The sequence below is a fragment of the Cyanistes caeruleus genome, chromosome 3 (assembly GCF_971803275.1).
Source record: "Cyanistes caeruleus chromosome 3, bCyaCae1.hap1.1, whole genome shotgun sequence".
Lineage (NCBI taxonomy): Eukaryota > Metazoa > Chordata > Aves > Passeriformes > Paridae > Cyanistes > Cyanistes caeruleus.
In genome coordinates this window covers 14,973,975-14,995,841 of record NC_141703.1, presented here as the reverse complement: position 1 = coordinate 14,995,841, position 21,867 = coordinate 14,973,975, and the positions used below count along the sequence as shown (strand labels likewise).

The 21,867-nt window shown below is 40.2% G+C and overlaps 1 long non-coding RNA gene across 1 annotated transcript in view; it reads left to right on the top strand.

Moving 5' to 3' along the window:
• LOC111922882 (uncharacterized) overlaps positions 1-17,942 on the top strand; it is an 85,068-nt gene extending 67,126 nt beyond the window's left edge. The window contains exons 8-9 of the long non-coding RNA XR_002860779.2: positions 4,520-4,740; positions 17,611-17,942. This is a non-coding gene — a long non-coding RNA (uncharacterized LOC111922882). The remainder of the gene's footprint in view (positions 1-4,519; positions 4,741-17,610) is intronic.
• The last annotated feature ends 3,925 nt before the right edge of the window (positions 17,943-21,867 follow it).

Sequence of the window (21,867 nt, the reverse complement as noted above, 5' to 3'; positions counted from 1 at the left end):
CTTTTAATTCCCTTAATATGACATATTTTACTGGAATTCCAGTCACATGAAATGGAGTGTATATTCAGAGGTGAGCTTTCAATATTTTTTATAATCTACCTTTTGTGATAAATAAAAACTTTGTCTCCCAAAGCAATCAGTCATGTACCACTGGGCTTTGTTCCATCATTTGGCACCATCATCACTCTCTACCTTTGACATGAAATAGTTTTGCATTTGCAAGTCCCTAAATGGACAGGATGAAATCTTTGTCTCAAATCCCAGTATTTATTCTAGAGCAACTTGCCCAGATGAGGATAAGCACCCATCACTCATGTAACCAGTTCCTTTCAGATCAGTCTGACACCCAGGAAAACAAGAAGCTTTGGGAGGATGTCATAGGCCGTGGTCAGCAGTAATATCAGCTTGCTTATTTATAGTACTTTTCCTCCAGAAGAACTCTGAATGCAAACATGAAGGCAAAATTAAGAAAGTACAAAGTAAGAGCAAAGCATTGATTGAGTAGTGGGGACACCAGACTGTGTCTAAGGAATGAGGGGCAGCACTAATTATAAATGTATTTGCTTTTATTGTCATGTTTTAGAACTTTAATGGTCATCTAATGTATTTTTTATGAGATGAATATATTTCTTTCAAAATCTCAGGAACATGTGCAGCTGCTTTTAATTTCAATGGGAGTTGTGAAAGCTCATTAGTCTCTAGATTTGTCCTTCAAATGTATTTAATTAAATATATAAAGAAGCTAACCAGAAAGCCTGAAGTGGCTGAGACACAGTTAGCACCAAACCATCTTTCCTGCTCTTTTTATCCTAGGAATAGTCATGAGTTGGTCAATTATCACTTTGAATTAAACTAATTGCACAACTTCCTGGGCTGAAGTGGGCTGCAGATCGTGTGTCCCACTTTCACATCTCCTGCAGTGATCCTTTGCCTACACAGTGGTGGAACAGAAGCAGCACTGCCACAGATATTTCAGCGTTAGCTCGGAACAGACAAACAGTAACAGAATGTTTGTGGCAGCTTCACCATTTCTTTGAACCACCTTTATCCCAGAACATGAAAATAACCCAAATTTTCAGCTGACAGACAAAGTACTAATCCATTCCGTGCCTCACATTTTACAGACATTGCATAATTTTCTGGCACCCAGCCATAAAAATTCTCATTTGAAGGAATGCTTTGTGGAATGACAACGCCCAGAAGCAGGGCTTGCAGGACTTGAAGTGACCAGCCTCTCTGGAGCCCCCTAACCTTATCCCAACTAAGTATGATGGAAAAATAGTTATTTTATAGTCATGGAGAACTTAGTAAGCTTTCTGTAATGGAAATGGAAACACAGTGTCCCTGCCCTAAATAACTCACTTGAGTTGCAATGCCATGAAGGAGGATGGGTAACAAACCAGAATAGAACAAGGAGTTTTTGGGAGGAAGCGCACACTAGTTTTGACGAAGTCATGCATAAACTGAGGAAGTATAAAGCCATATTCAGAAGAACATCACTCACTTAGCAAAGGCCTTGCATGGCAAGGGACAGGCAGAAGAAAAGGATTTTTAGGAAAACTGTAAAAGCAGATTTTTTTTTCCCTCACAATTTTCTTGGGGGTTTGAAAAAAAAGTGGATGAATATGGAAAAAGCATGACAGAATAGAGCAGCACACTGCCTTACACAGGATGTTCTGAGCATGGAGGAATCAGGCTGGTGGGGGAGCTGCAGCTGCAGGTATGTGCCATGCTCTTGCTGGCGCTGCAGCAGGCTTGCCTCGGGAGCGCATTTACAGCTCCCAGGGTTTCCAGGAATATCAGGAACAGGTGAAATGGCACAGCAGGACAAAGAGGTCCTGGGGATTATTACAGTGAGGTGCTGGAAGTGGTCACAAGACATAAGACATGAAGAGCATTGGGGAGGGCAGAGAAAATAAATATTTCACAGTAGCATGTCACTGATAACATGGCATCTTCCAACCTATTTGGGAATCTGGACCTAGCTGTCTAAACCTGCTCCTGTTTTTCTTCATTTACTTTTTCTTGTGGAATTTGCCTTCATTCTCTTTACCATCACCTTTAAAGTACTGCTGCAAAATATTTCCCTCCTGCACACACTGTGAGAGAAAGAGGTTTTCCTGATTTTCCATTTAATTTGCTGCCTGCAAGCCTCACCTTTACTTCACCTCTTAGTTTTTTCTTCAACTGTTGTTAATTTTATTGATACTATTTTGCTGTCAAGCTCACTGACAACCATTTCCAGGAGACAATACAGAAAATTCAGCATTTTGTTTCATTAAGGATTTATTCAGTGGATTCAGATTTCCCTTTGCCGGGAAGTAGCTGTTTCAGAAGACTGCTGTTTAATATATAAAAGTCAAGAGATACAAAAATAAAATAAAAAAAAAAATATTTGGAGTAAGTAAAATAAAAATATGCATCATACTCAGAATAGGTAGAAAGCTTCCTACTTGTTTGTCCCATGCGTAGGGGAAAAATGCAGGAGTTATTCCCTGGGAGATCACCATGAGCTGTGCAAGTAAGAACACTGTTTTGTGCATTGTAAGGTAGCTTTTCAGGATGGAAATACCAGACAGAAATAATTTCCTAAGAGTGTGGTGGCTGATGGTGGATAAACAGGAGGCACTCAGAGCTGAACTAGCAATGAACTCTTCTCTAGGATGGCAGGGCTGGCAAGATGTCAAAGCCCATTATCCCCTCTGGAAAGGCAGAGGGAGATACCAAAGCAGACAGACGCTCCCGTAATTCCTTGTCTAAACTACATTATTGATCTCTGTCAAGATCCTCTGCCTCCCTCTGGGTCTGGCCTGCATGAGGCAAAGCTGCAATGAGCAATCCAAAGCACTCAAATTACAAGAAGAGCTGTATTGATAAAAAAGCCATTTTGGGCTTTTTACCTTAGCTGTAACTGTGATAGAAATCTCAGGGTTAGGCTCTGCAGCCCAGTGGGCAGATCATGATGAGATCATTGAAAGTGATAAATTCCTACATGTGCAGGCAAATTTTCAAAAGCAGTGCTTGAAGTGAGATGCCTTTGCTTTTGCTCAGCCTGAGGTTCCTATATCTAGACGCAGATTTTTTGCATCTCTGAGCACTTCTCTGATCTCTCTCAGAGTCAGGAACCAGCTGTTCTGAAAATCTAGCCTGGGGTGAAATTTGGACCTGCTGTAGTTAAAAGGAATTTTTCCAGGATTTCATCTGATGTAACTAGTTCTGAACACTGAAGAATTAAGTGCTTAAAATGTGATGAATGCATTTCCTGGTAGGCAAAATGGAGAAAACTTTTAGCCACTTCTGTAAATTTTATTACGATATCTGAAAAGCACATTTGTGTGATTGGAAAAAAACCCCAAAACATCAGTGAAATCTTCAAAAACTCAAAAGAAGGATTTCTAAAACTTGTCTTATATGCCTTTAATTTAATTTAGATTTCAGTTGCCTCCCTTGAAACAAGAAAAATGTTAAATTTTTTTAATTTTTTTTTTTCTGTATTTACATAAATTAAAATTGTTAATAATGACTGTGAAGCCTAGTCCCTGGGGCACATGGCACATGTGGGATGCCAAAAGGGCCAGGCCTCAGACTATTGAAATAGCCTCTAATGAGGGAGAGCATTTATCATATATATTTCATTCTAGACATGGCATATAAAATATACTTAATTCCAAAATTCAAGTTTGTAACTGCAAGTCTGTTAACTTCCTAAGATAAAAAATAATTACGGGGGAAGAATAAGCTCTATGAATAACTCTGGGGAGAAAAAGCTCTATGGAAAACTCTTCTACGTAGCAGGGAGGAATCAATTTCAGACAAGCATAAGAGTCCTCCATTAACATTTGTGCAGATCCTAAACAGTTACACAAGAATGCAGCTCAATGAGATTTTCTGAATGATAAATAATAAGGGTCTTGAGACGCATCATTTGCATTCAATAATAGCTAGAAAATGCCTTAATAAAAATGAGCAGTAGGAATACAGGGATGGTAGGCTGCTCACAAGATAGGATTCTGGATATGGGGAGTTCCACAGCTGTGTCCTAATTTAAGGGTCTAATATAAGAAAAAATTAATCATACCCCAGAATATCTTTTTTTTCTCCACTGACTGTAAAATGGACAGCACTCAGCTGGGACATCCACATTGTACCACTGGGCACAGAAGAACTGTTCCTTCATAAAGAAACAGTTTATTACAGCAATAATGTGATTTTTCTTCATATACCTCATTATATTAGCTTAGCCTCCAACTCCCTGTCATAGTTTCTTAAAGTTTTAGTTATCAGGAATTTGGTAGGACTTTACACTGAATTCCAGTGCTTTCTATCTCATTGCTCTGATGGTTTCTGGGAGTATATAAGCAATTTTGCAAAGTCTCTCCCATTACTCATGTGGAAAATGTACAGGATCTCTCTGTTAAATGTTAGATTAAAAATTAGGTAATTAGATTAATGACATTCTGTCCTTTTCATCATGGAATAGTCTTAAATAATCCATTGTTATCTCCTCTCTTGGTTCAAGCTTTCTTTTGGGAGAATAGCTGCTCTCCTTTGCCATTCCTGGGCTGGCACTGCTCACCAGTCTCTGAGCAAGAAATCCAAGCCAAACACCACGTCCAGTGGTTCCTGTCTGGAGAGGACATGGGTCTTCCACATTCAGCTGTAGTGAAGAAGAGTATAATAAAATAAAAATGAATACAAGATTTTGTTGTTACTGTCTTCAATATTTCTGTTTCTCCTGAGGTAAGCAGTAGTATTGTCTATCCAGTATATTTTATCTTATTGCTTCATTGCTCTTATCTCAGACAGTATTTAATCCAAGCTAGGGTCAGAAGATTGCCTTGTAGTCTAATTGGAGATAAAAGAAATCTAATTTTAAAGACTTTTTATAGGCCATGTTTTGTGAATATTTCCTTGACAGAGGAACAAGTATTTTTATAAGCTATGTTTTCAGAGTAGTTCAGTTGCTTAAGGGTATTAGCCAGTGCACATTAAATTGCAGTAACATTTTAAAGCTTTAGAAGAAGATTCTCCCTAGATATTTGTGCCCTGGTGAATATCACATAAAGGAAAAGGAATATGATTTTTTTAGAATATTTTCTCTTTTTTTTTTTTGTACACCCTGAGTTCAGCACTTTTCCTCTGTATTATTGTCTGTAAAACAGATCTCAGAGGTAACTTTACAAAGTGTCTCAGGATTATATTAGCTACCTTAGTGGACTGTTGTGGGAACATTCCTTTTTTAGAAATGTAGCTTTTACCATTAACTTCTACAGGGAAGAAGCTGAAAGGTGTAAGTGAATGATGCCCTGCCAGGCATGACTCCTGATTGCTGTGGCAGGTGATTTGGAAAGGAAAGGATGGTAAGATGGGGCAGAGAAGCTGAAGTACACATATCCATTGTGTTCTTTCTGTGGAAGACACAATGCTCAAGAAATGATGCAATGATGCAAATCATGTTTCCAAGGAAAAAGCAGAAAATCAAAGCATTCTGATAGTAACTGTGGTGACATTATGGCATTCTGGAGCCAGGATAATACAGGAATGGGGGACAGGGCATGTGAAATATTGCCAGTGCACAGCTATAGCCTCTCTGTTCTAGGGAGCGTGGACCAGCTCCTGGCTACATGTGGGGCCCTTGCCATGTGGCATACAGGGCAAAGGGAGTGTTTTCCTTGTGTGGGAAATCACAAAGATGCTGCCCTGTAGACTTCTGGTAAGCCCTGTCTTCCCCTATTCCAGCTTTGAGGTCTTTAAAGAATGTGATTCTTGGATCTTTAGTCCATCAGAAAAATTATGTGGCTGCAGCCCAGTGAGATCTGCGTGGGAAAAGCAGAATTCTTCTCACCTAATTTATGATGTCTCTGCCTCTGACGTAAATAATCTGCATCTGTTCCACTCACTGTAGACTCCCTTGGAGTCAATGAGGAGGAATAAACACTTTTAGGACATGAATCATCTGATGCATTTTAGACATTTACATTAGAGCTGGATCACTTGCACTGTAGCACTGCCTATTTCCTCTCTATTTGATTATAGAGAGAACTTGGCTCAGAAATAGATGTCACCATCTAAAGTTAGGTGGGATGAATCCCACACAGACAGCCTGTTGTAGATGTGATAACTGAATGGGAGACTCAGGAGCATCTTTTTTTTCATGGTGTTCTGAGAAGGAAGCCTAGAAAGGGACTGAGAAGGGGGCGATGACCATGTTCTAGAAAAATCTGCGTGGTTCAGAGAATGGAAAGTATGAGAGCTGGAAAGATCTGGAAAAGGGGATAAATACTGTATTGAGATGATTGCAGCTGATAACAAATTTTTCAGAACAGTCTAATCTAAAGCTGAATGCAAAGAGCTGTAGCAGAATCTCATAATACTGTGTAACCAGATAATATAATGACAAATGAAAATTAATGCTCATAAGTGAAAAGTAATGCAAATGGAATAAAAATAAATCAAACTATTCCTATATATGAACAGTCGCTAAATTAGCTATTGCTATCCAGGAAATAAATTTTGGAATACTGTGAATAGATTTCTGGAAACATGTGATCAATGCTCATGGAAGGTCAAAAGAACAAATGTAACTCTATGAACTATTGAGAAAGGGATGGAGTAAACTCAGAAAATGTTCTTATGTCACTGAATAAATTCACAGTGCTTCCACAGCTTGAAGGAGTGTATAGTTCTTCCCCAGCAGCCTCAAGGCAGGTATTAGAAAGCTGGAGATGAGATAGAGAAGGGCTGCAAGGTGATCAAAGAGTCACAACAGCAAAGACAGACTTCAGCTTTCCAGTCTGAAAAAGAGATGGATGAGAAAGTAATATGATAAAAGCCTGTAGTATTATAAATGGTTTAGGGAAGGTGAATTGGGAATTCTTACATGCAATTTTTTTGTCCTTGGGGCTGAGAAGATATCCAATGATATTATCAAAAGTGAATTAAAATAAAAACAACACAAAAGGAGTATTGTATTTTTTACAATATTCAAAATTAAGTCATAGTGCTATTTGCAAGAAAAGGCCTAGGGGATTAAAAAGTAGATATTAGATGAAATAGAAAGTATCAACTTCCTGAGTATTAAACACTGTGATCCAGTAAAAGTTCCCAAATATTGGCTCTTAAACAGCTAATTGCTGGAAAGCTGCATTTATTTTATGACTGTGCTTTTATTATCATGGGATACCTCCATTTCCTGAAATACTGGCTAATATGTGATGTTGAGTCCATGCTCTGGGCTAAACTGGCATTTAACCTTAATGCAGTGTGGTGCTTTTTGTGTTTCTAAGTGAGACAAGAGATTGAGAAAAAGCCAAAAAGGAACATGTAGGAGGAGGTCAACACCTTGGAGAATGTTTGTACTATGGGCTAGGAAGTCAGAGCTGAGTAAGGAATAGTTGTTGATTTCCTTGGATATAAGCCTGGCATAATAGATGGCAAAGAACTTCACTGAAAGGCCACCAAGATGTAGCAATGAAGATTTCTATCATTTTCAATGGGAAAAGCCATTTGACTTGGGGGAACAGGTGTAATTTATTGTTCTTTTTAGTTCAACGTTATTGTGAAGGCAGAGATCTTAGCCTTAGCTGAGGTGTGTTCTGGGTGAGCAGCCCTACTTAAGTACCATATCAAAACCACTGGCACTTCAGGCACAAAGAGCTCAGAGCAACATGGACAGCTGGGGCTGGATTGCAAAGCAACGGGAGGATTACTTCCCAAGGACTGCAGGATGGACTTTCCTCTCTCTCTCCACCCACAGTCATTATGCACAGTCCTGGACATTTAAAGGCTGAAGTAAATACAACAGACCCTGATTTATTCCTTTCCTAAAGGTGCAGTCTGTTAAAAACTAAGGTAAGAAAGTCTAGAAACCTGAGGGCAGAAATGCGGTTTTCTAATAGGATAACCAGGTGGTGGATAATGACATCTTCAGGGGAGTTGAATTATAAGTGTAACTTTTTTCCCTGTGATTGAACACACTGGAAAGGCTTTAGGTCTGTCTGTGTCCTGAGCTGCTTATTCCATAAATGCTGTTTACATTATAATGATATAATCAGGATGGCTTAATGATGTGATTAAAAAACCCTTCAATTCTTTGGTTCACATTTTTGTCTATAGACATGGATTTTTCTTTGCCTGGTATTAGCATGCAGAGTTGGAACTAAGTCTTAACCTCTTCTTACTGCATTCAGGAAATCAATTTGTTTTGCTAAAATGAAATGGACATACAGTCTCAAGCAGCTGCATTCAAGTGTGACTAGAGATACTCTGACTTCACCAAGGTGTCAAAAAGTGTTCTTACTGCCTGCGTTCTTTTAAACGGAATAAAGTAATTTAGAAAATGTCATACTGAATCTACTGAATTGATGGCAGTCTTCAGCAGGGTTTGGGATTGCACCCAAAGGGTCATTCTGTAAACAGTAAGATGGGAAAAAAAAAGAGAAAATGCATCCTGATATTTAATCAAAATTCATTTATCTCTCCAGAATCACATCTGCAGTTTCCAGTGATTATTATCCTTCCCATGCTTCTCCCCCACTTCGTTAGCATTCAGCAGAGTAAGGATGGTGTTCTTTCTGCATTATCTAGTACCTACAGCCCTGTTTACTTGATTCCTCCCCCAAAAGTTTAAAAAACTCTTTCTGGTGAAGCTGCCAACCACGTGGGCTTTTAGATTCCTGGTGAAGTTGTCAGGACTGGCATAAACCAATTTGAATTTATAATTTCTTACAAATTAGGGCAGATTTGGCTTGGCAGCCTGTGGAATGTGATAAACATGGAATTCCAACAACAGTAAGTGTCGTTTCAAGAAGCAGACAAATAATGTAAAGCTAACCTTTTATTTCACAGCTTTGTTTATCATAACCAAATTATAATAATTGTAAGTATAGATTATAATGGAGTTCTGCTCACATTGAATGACAATCAAGGCCACATAACATGGTAGTTTTGTTTTGTAGTAAGGCTACACCTTTTATTTTGCAACCTTAACCTAAGAAAAGTGACAGGTGCTCATGGAGTCTTCTGCACTGCAGCTAAAGCCATCACACACATCATTGCAGCAGGAGTCAAGTCCAATCCATCATCTAGGCAGGAGTGGTGGGATGAAGAGTATGGAATATAAAGTGACAAACATCATTTGGGTGCAAAGTATTTCTGGGAATCAGTGTGTTGTCACTTGCCTTACAGTGTACCATGAGCAAATCTGCATCTGTTATGCAACCATTTTATCAGCAGAACCTTAGCATAAAGTATACCTCAAGAAAACGCTAAAAAAATAAAACTTTTCCTTAGAGACATCAGGGGAATTTGTCAGAAGCAAGAGTTTTACAGCTGCCTTGCCAGACTTGATCTTGAGAAAGTGAATTTCTACACTTAAGCCCAAAACATTGTGACGCCTGTCTTCTGCTCTTGATTCAACAACCTTTATATATAAAATAATTCTGCTGTTTTCAGGATTTTCTTTTCATGGCAGAAGTAACATTTAAGGGAGCTCAGAAACCCCCCACCGAACTCAGTAGGTGTTGCAAGCGCATTTTGGGTGTTCAGGTTAATGCACCTAAAATCAGTTTCATTGTTTCTACAAAGTGTTGCATATAAGTGCAGCATTATAAATGCCCATAATTGTAGATTATTTTAATCTTTAAGGTTTTAATAGTACTACTACACAGATATTCTCTGATTCGTAAAAAATGCTTTCATGATCTCTAATTTGCTTTTAATGAAGACCTTGAGATTGCAGTCTATGATCCCCTTCTTTGTTTTCCAGTAGCCTTACTTTTCAAGAATGATTTTGAATTAAACCTCTTATTTAGGTACTTTTTCTTCTGTTTTCCTTACACGATATTTCCTCTCCCTGTCTATGTGATTTGGATGCTTTTCAGGTCTGATTTTAGTGTAGACAATTTTCTCAAGAGAGCTTCAAGACTGTATTCTACAGAGAATATGTACAGCATTTTCCAAGGTGCTTAACCTCATATATGCATCAGAGATGAGGTGGTAACAACTTTGAAGTCATTACTAAAACCCTCATCTCCTCCCACTTGCCTCCCAAGAAGTAAAGTAATTTCATTGCATTCCATGGTTTCTCTTCCCTGACTGCCACAGAGGAAATGGTTAATGCTTTTAAAATAGGAAAGCTGAAACAGGATCAAATTGAAGAGGTTGCAGCCTGGATAAATTCCTTTACCACCTGCCAGGTCAAATCAATACCCTCTTTTCCTTTAATATGGTTCAAAGTAAAAAACCACCACCACCAACAAAAACAACACTCAAGGGTTTAATTTATCAAGAAAGTAATTTATATTATCTAGACATAGTGCATAGTGATTTGCTCTCTGGACAGAAATCAGTAACTGCAGATGAAGGCACATTTTTTCCAATGAGACATCTTTAAACAACATACTTCAAATTCACATTTTCCTTTGAATGGTACCTTCTGTCATTGATGACAATTCCTATGTGTCCTGAGACACTCCTACTAGGGCTCCCTGCAGCTCCTGGGACATCCTACTTGCAGTTATCTAGGGAGGAGTGTTTGCTCCAAATACAAAGCAGAAATGCCGTAACTGAATAGGAACAAACCTCTGGGCACTTGCAGTCACCCTCTATTAAGACTGGCAGCACTGACAGTACTGCTGCATCACAGCCAGTTGCTCTGCCACTACCTGCAGCCATCATCTTCTAGGAAATGCCAGGAGTCACCATCTTGTGCTTGGACCTTAAACACACAATGCCTCCCAGCACAACTCATAGCTAAACTGAACATAACTGCAGGGCCCCAGCAGTTCAACTCTGTTCAACTCTAGTGGCTGATCCATTTTGCCAACTGGTTTGGATTTCACAGCATAGCTGAAAAACATATGAACCATAGCTAAGCACATTTTTGAGGCTGCTGTGTCTTCTTCATGCCTATACAGTGGCCTTTCTATTTGCAGACTATCAAAAAATAAGCGAAGTTAGAATTTGAGGGCCACCTTCTGCTGCATGTTTTATTAATGCCAGCAATCAGGGGTTCACCTGGAACACAGACAAGTTAATGTCTGGCCAACTGCTTCACCTTCCCTTCTCATCATCTAAAGCTTTGAGAGTAAAATTTAGATGTTGCTGATGTAGAACACGACCCACTATATGGGAAAATCAGTATCTGCTGCTGCTACCTGAATTAACTGCTTGTCTAGGGAAAATAGGCAATCTTGTGGGACTTGTGTTTTCAGCATGAAAGGACCTGGATTTGCTCTGCTCAAGCAATAGAGTTAGTACCCTGGGAATTGTTGCACAAGTACAGTTACAGTTCAAAACAGTTGTTCAAATCCATTACAGAAAAGTGCCAAGGCAATTTTGAAATTCCTATTTATGTATAGATATTTTCTATCTCTGTATTTCCCAAATTGCAGTACAAACAGTCCTAATTGGCCTGAGTTCTCCAAGAGACGGATTTCTGAAAGCTTGATGCTTTCTGAAAATGGTAATGCTTCCTGAAAAAGGAAGAAGGACACTATAGAAGAAACTTAATGTACATTTCAGGAACTCAGCATAAAAGCAAGCAGGTTCTACCTCCTACCCACTCGCTGTTTCCATAGCTAATTTCTGCAGCATTATCTCTTCTCTTCTACTGCCCATGTAGGTGAACAATGATTTATGTAAGAGACTAGGTACAAAATAGTCAAGTTCATTTAGGCAGGTTATTTTTCAGACATGAGAGTTGTCTGTTAGAGTCTGGGGCAAAACCAATTGCAATGCACCACAAAGATGGAGAAGAGGGTGTGAGGAAGGAGGCCTGGGATTCTTTAAAATGCTATAAGTGACAAAATTGAATGAGAAACTATGACTGGAAATCAGTTCCATGTTTTTTCTCTCCTTCCCAGAAAATGAATATTGTGATTGTTTCTCTACTCCAATCTCCCATAGAAGCAAAATGGAGGGCAGAGAACTATAAAGAGGAAGCAAGTAATCTCTGCATCCTGTGAAGATCGGTGTTTTTCTGGATGACCTTTTGCTTACTGTGAGCTTTGTGTGCTGCAGCTGCAGGATTGTCTAAGAACTGAGAGTGATTATCTTGTTTTAATATTTATCTATTACCAGTGTAACTTCACTTGATTCCACTGGTTTTTTTCCTTGATTTTCTCATATCTGATTTACATCTTTATGAAAGAGAGTGAGATCAAAGTAGTCATGAAACCGCTAAGAGTCACTTTGTCATTTATTCTTCTCACTGTCACTAAAGCAGGACAGTTTCATAATCAACACAGATCTCTTTATGGGCATTAATCCAGGAAAGCATTAAAGTGACAGGCCAAGTCTACTGCTGCTCAGGAGGACATGTCTTGGGCTGATGTATATTACTGAGCAGAGACCCCTTGCCTTTACTGTATTTAAGTTTTTGTTAAATACACTTTTGTTAAATGCACTTTCTGTGCATATGTTTCTATTATTATTATTATTATTATTATTATTATTATTATTATTATTATGGGGGGTATTCTGGAGATACATCTAAGGAAAGAATCATTCCGTTGAGCAGGACATATAAACATGCAACTCATACACTTCTCTTGCAGTATAGCTTTTATCTTTGCATTTTGTGGATGCTTGTTTAGCTAATTATTTTACTCATTGGTCACACCAAAGTTCCTGCTGAATTTACTTCAACAATTTCACAGAATCTGATTAGAGGAGGTTTTATTTTCAGAATCAAGTACAATATGTATTAAAAGGCAAAAATAAGAAAAAATGTCACTGAACTGCATTTAATCAAACATGATGCAAAAAATAAGAAGGACATAAGTGAAGCAATTAATATACAGGCTACAGTTGAGAAAAACATATAAAGGAGATGGAATTGGCTTGATGGAATGGTACTAAGGTTATCTGAGCTTTTTGTCAGTTTTGAAGTGTGATACTTCATTCACTTGTAATCATCCTCCCTTACATTTCTTAAGTGCTTGTGCTTACATAAGATTGCAAAAAGAAAACTGCACTTCACATTTTCAGCATGGTATAGGTAAACCAGCCACAAGATGGCAATACACCATGCTGTGAAAAGATAATTACTACATTTTGTCTGATTTTATCCCCTCCACAAATGGCTGAAACATGCTGCCTTTTTAGCTTTGGAAAATTTAATGCGGACTTTGGGAAACTCAACGAGGAATAGTCACAAAGTAATAATTTTAAGAACCATCCCAAATTAATCCCTCTGCTACTATAAACAATTTATTTCTCATTTCTTTTCACTTTTCTGTTTTTTCTCTCCACTTACTATTGCTTGCAAGGAGCTATTGTTTGAAGGAGTGAAAAAACTATGGGACACAGTATCCATTAGCATCCCTGCAGAAAGGGACAGGTCTGTGCTTATGGAGGCCACAGACATTAAAGCTGATTGCTCTTGACAGTCAAAGCATGGCTCCATCAGTCGTGAGAAAGAAACACATCCCTCTCCCCCAGAATAATAAAAACAGAGACAGCATAATGCTATGAAAAGGACAGAAAAATGCGAGGGTGCATTGTTCAAAGACATGTTCTTAGGGACTTTAAATGGAAACTTCTGCAGTAAACTTTAGACCATAATAGGAAAAGGTTGCAAAAAGGCACTTGAAGATTTTGTCTGATCACAAAATAGCATGGAGCCACCGGTATGAGGTATTTGCAAGGAAGGTTAATGTAGTTATAGGAGTCAGCAGGTGAAGCCTCAGATGTTCTGGAAGGATGTGGCATTGTTTGCATTCCATTTGCACCGCAGTGATCCAGAATGTCAGGGCACAGTTGTCAGGGCAAGGAGATGTTCCCCTCCTTTTCCCTGGAAATGTAAGTCAGCTTTCTGATGTGGTTGCAAGACAGGATGCCGGGAAGTGTCTGGCTGACGTACTGCATTTATAGAGTCGGGATTAAATTAATCACTAGATCTTAAGGCAGAAGGAAGTTTTCCCAGGTCAGAAGGTCAGGGATTGCTGAATGTGGTTTATGTTTTCCTGGGTAACAGAAGGGTGTCATGTACATCCTAAGGCAACCTAGGCATTTCATCATTTTCTTCTTGTGATGTATTGCAGGTGACTTTTGATCTTCTGCTACCGCCTTCAGCTTGTGTCATGTTGTGCAGAACAGGTAGATCTGTGGGCTGTCTTGGGTAAATGCTTGTTACACCATGCACTAAAACAGAAGGACTCTGGGCTAAAATATCTAAACATCTCTCTGTTATATGATCCTATAGCGGAATATTTTATCAGTCCTTGTCTCTAAATGCTTGGGTAAGAAAACGCTAACAAAGTTACGGGAATCATTGATGTAGCTTTAGATTTAGCCATAAATAAGCAAAACATGGAACATAGAAATATAAAATAATTTTGATTGAAAAATAAAATCATGGAGTTCAACCATTAACCCAACATTGCCAAGTTCACCACAAAACCATATCCCTGAGTGCCACAACTACACATCTTTTCAAATTCCTCCAGCAGAAGGACTCAACTACTTACCTGGGAAGTCTGTTCCAATGTTTGACAACCCTTTCAGTGAAGAAATTTTTCCTAATATCCAACCTAAATCTCCCCTGGTGCAATTTTAGGACATTTCCTGTTGTCCTATCTCTTGTTGCTTATAAATGTAACTGAGAGACTGACCCTAACCTTGCCTCAATCCCTTTACTTGTAGATAGCAATAAGATCTGGCCCCCACCCCTCCTAGACTCTTTTTCCACAGGTTAGACAACCCCAGGTCCCTCAGCCACTCCTTGTAAGACTTGTGCTCCAGATTTTTTCCCAGCTTCATTGCACTTGGAAATGTTCCAGAACTTCAATGTCAAAACACATTGTAGTGAAGGGCCCCAAAATTGACCTTGCCAGTGCTGAGTACATGGAGGCAATCACTGCCCTGGTCCTGCTGGCCAGGTCCAGGTCAGGATGTCATTGACCTTTGTGGTCAGCTGGGCACACCCTGGCTCATGTTCTGCTGCTGTCAACCAGCACTTCCAGATCCTTTTCCCACCAGGCTGCTTTCCAGCCACTTTTCCCAAAGCCTATAGCGATGCCTGCAGTTGTTATGACCCAAGTACAGGACCTGCGACTCGGCCTTGTTGAACCTCATACAGTTGGCCTCAGCCCATCAATCCAGGCTGTCCAGATCCCTCTGCGGAGCCTTTTTACCCTCCAGCAGATCAACACTCCCAGCCAGCTTGGAGTCGTCTGCAAACTGACTGAGGGTGCCTTCAGTTCCCTCAACCAGATCCTAAATAAAGATATTGGACACACCTCAGTACTGAGCCATGGGGAACACCATTTGTGACTGGCCACCAGCTGGATTTAACTCCATTCACCACTGTTCTCTGGGCCTAGACATCCAGCCAGGTTTTCACCCAGCAAAGAGCACACCCATCCAGGCCATGAACAGCCAGTTCCTCCAGGTGGAGGGAAATGGTGTCAAAGGCAATACTGAAGTCTATGTAGACACCACTCACAGCCTTTCTCTCATCCACTAAGGAGGTCACCTTCTCACAGAAGAAGACTGGGTTAGATGATACATTTATTTATTAAATTTCTGTCATTTTGAGTAGTTTATTCCCTACCCTGCTGGCTTAGAATTTCCATCCTGCTACTACATTCTCAGACTGCCTGCTGCTCATAAGGGTCAAAATAACCAATCTGTTGAATTTTTGACCGTTTCTGATGACCATGAGAAAGATCACATTTTGTGCTTTTCTATCCTCTAAAGAAAATCTGCCAATGAAAACTGAAATCCTTCCTGTCTCTTGTAGACAGCTGGGCTAGAGTTTGTGACCAGAGTTTGAATTGCTAATACAATTTTGACTACAATTCCCTATGTTTCATGTTTAGCTTTAAAATTTAACAAAGAATTATATGCATCAACCTAGGAATTTTTTATTAGCCTTCTCTGCATGTTTCTTTATTACATCCACTAAACGGTTGATGCATACCCTAATTAACCACTTCAATTCTTTTATTGTAAATTTCATTTCAGCTATTGTCTGCTCCTTGCTGATGAACACTTGCAATGAAGACAAACATGTTTTTCTTGGAGGAATTGCATTATTACAACATGAAATAGATTGACAGTAGTTTAATGAGTAGTCCAGTGTCTTCTTCTACATACTGTTTATTCTGGGTAGACCAGAACAAAGACATCATGATGCTGATGGAACTGTTTTACGAGACTATAACCCACATGGAATATACTCAAGTTGTAGAGTAATACATTCATTGTTCACCTCGAAATTAAGAAGGACAGAGATCACTGGCATTTAAAGGGTCTGTGTCTCTGAAGTACTAGATGGTTCCAGCTGAGTTTTTTACTTTGGCTCCAGGTTTGGTGGGGTTTTTTTTGTTTTTAACCATAATCAATAACCTATAGCAATCTGTGTTGTAGTTGTTACTAAAGGTGCATTAAAATTTTATTAGACTTCATTTCATTGACACTAGATTAGGAAGGAAAAAAAGAGTTAATTCCACCTGTTGTTTCCCCTCTTTCATGTGTGTGAATGTCCAGAAATGCCTTCCCAATATCTATAATAAAAGAAATGTGTTGTGGTTAAAAGGGGAAAGACAGAACACCCGTAGGAAACAATGTCTGTCTATTGGTTCATAACAGCTCTTTACTATAGTCTGAGATGTGCAAGAGCTTATTAGATTGCTGTGGCTGCTTCAGAATTTTCAGTGGCTCTTTTTCTCACTCAAAAATCTCTCCAGATAAAGCCTGTTTGTGGGAAAGGTTTAGTCTCAATTTTTTATGTGAACTTTGACATTTTTCTCAGTCTTCTGGAAAAAAGAAACAAATTCAGTTTCTTTTTGACAACTAATTTTTCCTTTATAAAATTAAGTCACTTTTAAAAATGTGACCTTCAAAATAAGCAAAACAGAATCTCTTTGCCTAGATGGGCTTTTTTTTTGCATTTTCTTAATTTATGAATGCAATTTAGATTTTGACTTATTGTGACTTAGTAAGGGAAACTGAAAAACTTAGGAATTTTCATAGAAGTGGAACTGTTTTTTGTGCAGCTTTACTGGTTGTGTGTCTCCCTGATAATTTCCTTTTTTTTAGCTCCATAGTCTACCTCCTACATGTGGAAAAATATTTTCCTTATATTCCTGTACTCCTGGTCATACATCCTATATCCATCTGATTAAAAAAAAAAAAAAAAAAAGAAGAAAAAGGACTCCAAGAGATATCAGTTTCATTTTCTCCTTATTCATGGCCTTCTGTTGATACTTTCAATTTCCTTGCTGGGTGTGGTATATGTCTCTATGTCTTTCTGTGGCCATTGTGTAAAACAATGGCTCCATGCTGCTACTGATACCTGCAGATGGGGAATTCTGACTGGATACTGATATTGCACACTTTATCTGAAATGCATAAGAATGTTATAGAAGAAGTCTTAGATGCATGTTGCTGCTGGAATACATATAGAACTCCAGCGGTTAAAAATCTGGATGCAGTGATGTAGGAAGGAACAGAAAAAACAGGAACAAAAATTAGGATCATTTACAGTGAATTTAGCTAAGAACCATGAACAGCTGCTTTTCTGGGTGCTATACTATACTATACTAAATCCTTATGTGTTTTGTGGAGTTATTTTCTGTTTGCTTGTTTGTTTGTTTCCCCCAGATATCCAAACAAAGTAGTTTAGGAGTGAATCAAGGAAAACAGAATCATTTCTTACCAGTCTGTTAACGCAGGTACCAAATTTTTCAGCTCTAAGTGTGCCATTTCTGTGCATTTAAATGGGTAAGTACACATTAAGATCACTATAAGCCTTTCAGCCAAACTTTTCTCATCTCTTTGTTCTCTAGCTCTTTTCAGCCATATAGATTTTCCTGATATCCTTCCTTTACTTTTCTTTACTCTGACTCATTGATTACACATTACTAATGGGTTTTTCTTGCTTTAGTTTCTCCCTTTGTGAAATGAAGAACATCTATTTTTGCTGTTGTGTCAAGGTAATAGATTTATTAGGAATACCTCAGCTAGTCATTGATGTGTTTCCATTAGGAGGCAACTCCTTAAAACAAACCACTGAGGTACTACTCCTGTACCTCAGTACTGTAATTTGAGATGTTCAAATACTGCTCCTATTCTAGACTATCTTGAAAGAAAGTGAAAATACTATCTTACATTAGAGAAGTAAAGTATTCCTGGGGGGAAGGTGGCTGAATTGTTTGTAAATGGGATAAAATATGCAAAATTTAGAAGATCTTGGGATAGTGATTTCTATCAGAAAGTAAAATGTAACAATAACAGTTGTTTTTTTTTCTTGTGTGTTTGTGTGTGTGTGAATGCTTGCTCTGATTACTGGTTCCAGTAACTTATGAGAATTATAAAAGCAATGGAGAAATAGGCACTGGATTTGGGTGCCTTAGTAAAAGCATTGCCAGCAGGTCAGGGGGGGTGATCCTACCCTTATATTCAGCTCTGGTGAGGCTGCATCTGTGGCTGTGTCCAGCTCTGGACTCCTCAGGACAAGAGACATGGAGATCCTAGAGTGGGACCAATGGATGATTAAGGGACTGGTGCATCTCTCTTATGAGCAGAGGCTGAAGGAGCTAGGCCTGTTCAGCCTCAAGAAGAAATGACTGAGAGGGGACCTCAACAGTGAATGTAAGAGAACTGGGTTTGCATGTCCAGGTTTGGTAGCAGAGGGGCTACAGGTGGGTTCTGTGAGAAGATGTTGGAAGCTTCCTTCATGTCCAGCAGAACCAATCCCTGGTGGCTCCAAGACAGATGTGCTGCTGGAAAAGGCTGGGCTAATTAGAAATTATGGAACTAAGATCTTTTCGGTGGTTTCAAGCAATAGAACAAGAAGTAACAGGCAGAAACTGATGGACAGAAATATGAGGAAGAATTTCGTTCCCATGCAGGTGTTCAAGCACTGGGACAGATTTCCTAGAGAGGGTGTGGAGTCTCCCTCACTGGAGGTATTCAAGAGCTGTCTGGACACAACCCTGTGCCATGTGCCATCTGGGATGACCCTGTTTAAGCCAGGAGGTTGGATCCACTGTGGTCCTTTCCAACCTGACCCAGTATGTGATTCTGTGATTCTGTAATTCATGCATGAGGTATAGAATAAGAGTTGAGGTTGGAAGGCACAATTGAAAGTCATCTTGTTCAAGGCCTCTGTTCAATAGGGTCACCTAGAGCTGGTAGCCCAAACCATCTAAGTATGGACAGGCTACATACGTGGCCTGTACTCAGATGCTTGCTCCCACATATGAGTCTCTTGAGGCCAGCCTTGACAAAGCTCAAAAAGTTAATGCCGTTCAGAGCTAACCTTGAAGAATAAGCAAACTCAGCTGACACACTACAAACTAAGCCTCATCCTCTCAAATGTAGAGGCAGCTTATCCGACATGGTCATTTATCTTGACTATTCATGGTCTATGGCTGTGATATGGTCTTTTTCCTGTACAAACAGAGAAAAAGAAATTCTCAGTTAACTCTGGCTTCATGGGAACATTTGGAGTTGCTCATTTGGCCAAACCTATGTGGACAATCTCTCAAGGAGAGTGCTCTTCCCCTTCTGTCTCCCTCCTGCAACTGGCTAAAGGCTCTGAAGCACAGTGAATGCTTCATCTCCTTTGTTAGCTGCCTTCAGACTGCTCGTTAGACAGCACTATTCGCAGCTGAGCCTGGCTGTTCACCAGGATGCGAATGTTATCCAAATTTTGGTTCAAAATAGAATGAATTAAAGGCATTTAATCTCAATTTCAGTCTTTGCTTGTTTTTCTCCAAGCTGCATAATTGAGCTGCCATTTCTAAATCATTGTTCCCAGCTTCTTGTCACTTAACATCTCTAGCATTTCAAGTAGATTAATCTTGAATCCTTTATTGTGTAACCACATATCGACTGGAAATAGCAGCAAATCCTAGACATCCTGAATCTCATTTTTGCATCATCTGTAGCCAGTGTTTTCACTGCAAAGTAAAAGCCAAGCAAGGATGAGTGTGTAATGCTCTCTTGCATTAAGTGGCTAAAGAAGGGAAGGAGTTTCCTGTGCACATCCGGAGAAGTGGGATAGCACACTGTTAACAATCTGCTCTGCATGGCTGGGTTTCCTTCTAGGAGCTGAAGGGAACTCCTGTGTGACTTCTTCCAGATCTCTAACTTTATCAAAGTAAACACCTTACTTTTTGTTATTAAATATATATAACTTTATATGTTATTAAAATGAATATCATTTGAATGGGAGACTACAACTAGTGCAGAAATTGCAGAAGTTGGATTACTTATGGTAAAGTTGTGAAACAGCAAGGAGGCATGTGGGAGAAACAGGTACTGTGATCCCCACCAATGGGTTGGGAGTTTAGTGAATCCATAGCTTACAAAACAAATGTTATGTCAGTCCCAAACAGTGGACTTAATTTTCTTTTACAACTTCAGTTTCTCTTTTTCTTTAACTGTTCTTCCACTGTCTCTTATATCTTGTTGCAAATAAGGCTGTTGAAAAAACCCCAAAACCCAAAACCCCAGTATGACATGGACAGTTTAATAGTACACCTCTATTACTTGGGAGCTGTGTTGAAGTCATGAAGGTGCAGAGACTCAAGAGACTTAGAATCACTCCATCTAAGGTATGAAAAGCACATGGCAAAATGGGATCAAAGGCTGAATTTTATGATTCACCTTCTTTGAGTAGGGGAAACTGTCTGTTGATATGTATAAGATGTATCAACATCAACCACTTGCAAAACCAGCAACGTCAGGTAAAAGGTACACATGCTCCCACCTCAGCTGTGAATCCTTAAAGCCAACACTGGAAAATTCAAAATCCCTTTGGTTTAGAAAGCACTTTACTAGGTTTGTGTTCCTATCTTTTGTGCATTGCTGCCTGTGAAGAAATCAGTTAAGGAGTGAAAAGGCACACCAGGCTGGTTTCTGATGGAAAATATATGAGAAAATTGTGCGGGAACTGAATAGAGGACCAGGAAATTCAGTTCACTTTTGTGGTGGAACGGGAGCATTCTCTAGGAGGAGGAGAGTCTCTCTAAAATGAGATTTGGGGGTTAGGATGGTAGAGAAGAACTATGGGGATTTAGAAGAGCTTCAGTTTCAGGTTGATGAGGGTTTGGATTTCATCTGTAGAAGGAAACGCTACCTAGAAAAAGACTGCGTGTGGGGTTTTCTCTTCCCTGTCCGCCCTTGCAAACTCCCCTGTGGGACTGACAATCTGAGCCTGCCGCTGTCACTCCCGCCTTGCACACACGGTCACTTGTGCGCTCCCCATCCCAGCTCTCCCGGCAGACGCTCGCTTTTACCCCGTCATTCTCCATATCATTACCCGCTCATCCTCCCGCACGTTCTCAGCACTAATAGGGGAGAGAAAAAAAGATGTATGAAAGGTGTATGGCAGTAACACTGTGAGAAACGTGCGCTGGAGATAAGGGCTGAGCCCTTCAGCAGCACTGCCGAGGAAAGGCGCCCTGCTCTGCTGCCGGCGCCAGCCCTTCTGCAGCAGGCAGGGCGCTCGGGGAGGCCGCGGAGCTGGGAACGATAGCAGAGCTCGGCGGCTTTTTCCGCGCAAGGCGGCGCGGACCGCCCTGCCCCGGACCCCGCACTCCCCCCGGGGCCCTGCCCCCGGACCCCGCACTCCCTCCGGGGCCCTGCCCCCGCACCCTGCACTCCGCCCGGGGCCCTGCTCCCGCACCCCGCCCGGGGCCCTGCTCCCGCACCCCGCCCGGGGCCCCGGCCGCCCTCAGCGCCTCCCGCCCGGGCCCCGGCAGGCCGCGCTGCCCGTGCCCGCCGGCAGGTGGCGCTGCCGCCCTTTGTCCGTTTTGTTTCCTCACACTGTGCCAAGTGAGGGAGAGAAAAAGCCTCGAGACGGATTTGAGAAAATTAAAGTTCAAATCAAGTAGGGCGGCAGTGAGGACA